Here is a 4,347-nt window from a genome sequence, read left to right as displayed (position 1 = left end):
GTGACATTAAAAAAAACAGTAGGAAGAAGTATACGCTTAGTTAATGTGGCCTACCCCTTGTCCACTCCGCATTGATAATAAAAATCAAGAACAATATAACCATCAAATTAACTTCATGATTGTCATCTCAATCTTGTCTTAAAAACACTCTTTACATATATGATTCAAGCATACAAACAAACAGAACCTAAATAAAAACTGTGACTAAATCTGTATGACACCTAGTCAAATCCGTTCTTCCTCCATATACATTCGAAAACTTCTGAGTCTGTTCCACAGTTTCACCTCCACATACAGAAAAAACAAAAACTTCTTAATGTTTGTATGAACATAAAAAATGCTTAAAAGTACACTCTCTCCTAAGATTAGAGCGCTCTTCTCCATTAAGAAAACATTTATGAATGTTTTACCAGGGAGTTAATCATTTTTTGTTTTCATTCATTATTTGTGCTGTTTGAAAATGAACCAAATCAATAAATTTTAATATAGATTTTAAAAATGATGAATTTGTGTGATCTCTATTACCATTTTTGGTGAATTATCCATATTGCTCTTTTTTTGCAACCAAATAAAATGCAGATTTATCATCATCTATGTATTGCCCCAAACCTCTGAGCAATCTTTTAAATATAGTGAATATTAATGCCCTATAAAAGCATGTAGAGTAGATCTGTGGTCCAGAACATGCTTTGCTTATTCTATATTCATAGACAGTTTTATTATGCACATGGTTTATGTGAGATTTCCAACAAATTTAAGTTATCATCTATTATCACCCGAATAATTTTATTTTCATTTACCCTGTTCTAGGTCTACAACCATCTATCTGTATCTTAACGTACTATTTTCTACTATTTCCAAATAACATACTTTAGTTTTTTAATACGTTTAATGATAATTAATTAAAAAAAATTATTTTTATCAAACCACCAGATCAACTGACTGCAGACAACATATCAGCATGGCACAGCTGACACAGAATAGCTTACACTGTTTTAAGTTGTCAGCAGATATTCTCCAAATGGGTGCCAAGGTAATGCGCAGGAGGGAGACAATTGTTGAATAAGGAAGTCTTTGTTGTTTGTTTTTTTTTTTTGGAACAAGCGCACAAAAAGTTTGTTCTCGTAGCTTTGTAAAAATATAATAGGTTTGTACCGACCTAGACTGATGTCACATGGATTATTTTACCGATCTCCTAGCTACGTTTCTGAGCCTTGATCGTGTAAGGATCCTTGCCTGTCTATGGAACGTCAGGCGGCTCTCAGATCCCATCAAAAATATCTTAATTTGTGTTCCGAAAACTAAACAGGTCTTGACGGGTTTGACACGAAACTGAGGGTGAATAATTAATGACAAAACTTTCATTTTTGGGTGAAACTGACAGTGGGTCGCATGAATTCCAGGCTTTTACAATATAAAGCGAGAAACACAATACAGACGGTAAAGACAGCTAATCATTCATCAATCACATCTAAATCTAATATCCTTTCATGTTTGGCTTGTTTTATGTTTTATATCAAGCAGCTCAAAGGAATAGCTGACAATGTACCCCGGGGGGGGGCCATCCAAAAATGCGGATGATTTTGTTTCTTGCTCACCAATGGATCCTCTGCATTTGAAGGGGTGCCGTCAGAATGCTGATTGTCAGCTAACTATGCTGGGGATATCAAATTTTGCTTACACACAACAAGCCAATAATCAGATTGAAGGCAGAGCTTCAAATACAGTCGCTTCTAAACCCATCAACTGTTCAGCCATCTGGACTTCTGATTAAACAACCTGAAGCTCATCAAACATTGAAGGTTTTCAACACCACATACTTTCAAAATGAACAAGCCTCTGATGGCTGTACACATTAACATTAAAATGTTATTAATGGTCATTGTGTTTTTGAGGAAATGTTTATTACAATACCTGGGGAAGAGAAGGAGTGATTGTGGTGATCTATATATTGGATTTGAACCTCATTTACACACTGAGCATCGTTGAAGATGAAGTTCCTTGTTCTGCTAAATACTGACCACACAAACACATCCCCTCCAGGAGAGAAACTAGTGTTCTTGACGACATTGAAACTATAGAAAATTACCGAAAAGCATACAACCCGCAAAATGCACCGAGAAGATGGAAAAAGGGCTGATGATGTGTATGAAAATACCGACATTAAAAATGCTCGATCTGGAAAAGAGATCACAGACTATGCAACGCAACAAGAATTCAGTCAATCTAAAACATACAGTTACTGAGATTAATCATGGACACCATTTCATCACAAAACAACAAATTACATCATTAATGACTCAAAAGCACAAATATTTTCTCAGTTTTTTTCTCATGATTTTCATTTTGCTGTGTGGCGTGTGTTTAAGTGGAGAAAGTCATGTTTGTTGATTTTTCACTAGAAAGTGATGGTGTGAAGATCAGAAGCTCCAGACGCTGACGGTGTGTTTCATTGCTGCTGTGTGGTTTTTTTCTGCTGACTGCAGTCATAGTGTTGTGTGTCAACTTCACTCAAGAGAAGACAATAGCTTTGTATCCAGGAATGAGAAATCACTGACTAGAGAGAGAGACCAGCTGAAACAGGGAGAAAAAATGATCTCAGAGGAGTCTTGGGACAGTGGATGAGTTTCTTTGTCATTTTTGCTACATAGCAGAAACATGATCTGGTTAGTATTCAAACGTCTACAAAATAAACCCATCTGTAAAACCTGTGTCCCTGAATAACGATTGTGTTTCATAGCTGAGAGTTTGAATTTAAAGTAACTTATTTCAAATAAATATTAGTTACCAGCCAAGAACACTAAGGACTTGGTTTCACAGACAGATCTTAGATTAAGCCAAGACTAGGCTTCAATTAGGACATTTAAGTAATTTTTATTAACGTGCCTTAGAAAAAAAACATTACTGGTGTGCAATCTCGAGACAAACAGAGGCACTGATATATTTTAAGATCAGTCAGTGCACAGTTTCTTTTAGTTAAAACCGCTCAGATTTACACTGTAGCCTAGTCTGTTAAACCAGGGGTAAGCCTCACAGATGACAGAGACGAGTTTAAAACATTGTTTGGAGGAGATTGAAATAAAGCACTGGTTGTGTTTATAGATGGATGGATGTGCCATCAATCCAGTCTATACTTTTTTTCCTCTGAGATGAAGAACTGGACTGAGAGCAGAAGATACTGTAGAGAGAGAGGAGCATCTGATCATCATCAACAACAGAGGGGAAGAAGTGAGTGAAAGATCGTGTGTGTGTGTGTGTGTGTGTGTGGTCCTGGTAAACCCTATGTTAAAGGGACAAAATGTCCTTACAAAGATGGCAATGTCTGAAATCCTTGTCCTTGTTGGGACATTTTTGGTCTGAATGAGGAAACAAGCATATAAATCATACAGAATTAAGTTATTTGAAAATCTAAAAATGCACAGTTTTCTGTAGAGGTAGGTTTTATGGGGTTGGTGTGTGTGTAGCTGCTAAGTGATGATATGTATCTGTGTTATTATTCTCAGGACTTTGTTAGGAGCGTGTCTGTTTTGGACAGCAGTCTGGATTGGTTTTGAGTGACAGTGATGAAGAGGGCAGATGGAAATGGGGTTGATGTGGCAGCACACTGACCTCTGGGTGAGAAGTCACTGAATTGATCTGATTAATATTTAATAAATGGTCCTCACAAATCAGTATCATATCGCACAGACAGTAGACTGAAGATCTAATCCTGATCTATAAATTTCAGCTTCTGGACATCTGGAGAGCCAAACAGTTACATGGGTCTAGAGGAAGACTGTGTTGTAGCTTCATACGGATGGAATGATTTGTCCATGTAATGGGGCATTTAGATGGATTTGTGAGAAGACTATATTTTAAAATGAAACTATCACTACCACAACACAAACTTGTATGTACCTTAATATGATACAAATACACAACGGTAGCACTTTACAGTTAGTGTACTTCGCTGGTACATACGTGGTAAATATCTTTACCTACAGGCAATTGAGTGGTAACACAAGGAAGTTAACTATAAAATAACTGTATTTTTATTTAATACTCCTTTTTTATTTTAAAATATAATAGTATTACCACACTTTATTATTTTATTACAAAATAGTTTTTTTGTTATATTTAATGGGTCACCTATTGTGCAGTGCGAGGACCAAAGCAAATCTCCAGGTACTTTTATGAGAACCAGCTAAAAAACTTAGGTGCCCCCTGATAATATTGCTATTTTACTGTACAAATAAATTCAGCCTTGGTGACAAGATTTCTTTTATGCTCAGTCCTAGTCTAGGCTATCAATACTGAAGTATACAAACATAAGACTCACCTTGGTAGACTTGATTCAGCTGCCTGGCA

The 4,347-nt window shown here is 36.2% G+C and overlaps 1 long non-coding RNA gene across 1 annotated transcript; it reads left to right on the top strand.

Moving 5' to 3' along the window:
• The first annotated feature begins 2,582 nt into the window (after positions 1 to 2,582).
• LOC109072083 lies at positions 2,583 to 3,587 on the top strand. Its single transcript, XR_002014636.2, has 3 exons — positions 2,583 to 2,666; positions 3,103 to 3,228; positions 3,504 to 3,587. It is a non-coding gene; the product is annotated as an uncharacterized LOC109072083 (long non-coding RNA).
• The last annotated feature ends 760 nt before the right edge of the window (positions 3,588 to 4,347 follow it).

Source organism: Cyprinus carpio, chromosome B4 (genome assembly GCF_018340385.1).
Source record: "Cyprinus carpio isolate SPL01 chromosome B4, ASM1834038v1, whole genome shotgun sequence".
NCBI lineage: Eukaryota > Metazoa > Chordata > Actinopteri > Cypriniformes > Cyprinidae > Cyprinus > Cyprinus carpio.
The sequence above is the reverse complement of the archived record's forward strand: the minus strand, read 5'-3'. Positions and strand labels throughout refer to the sequence as shown.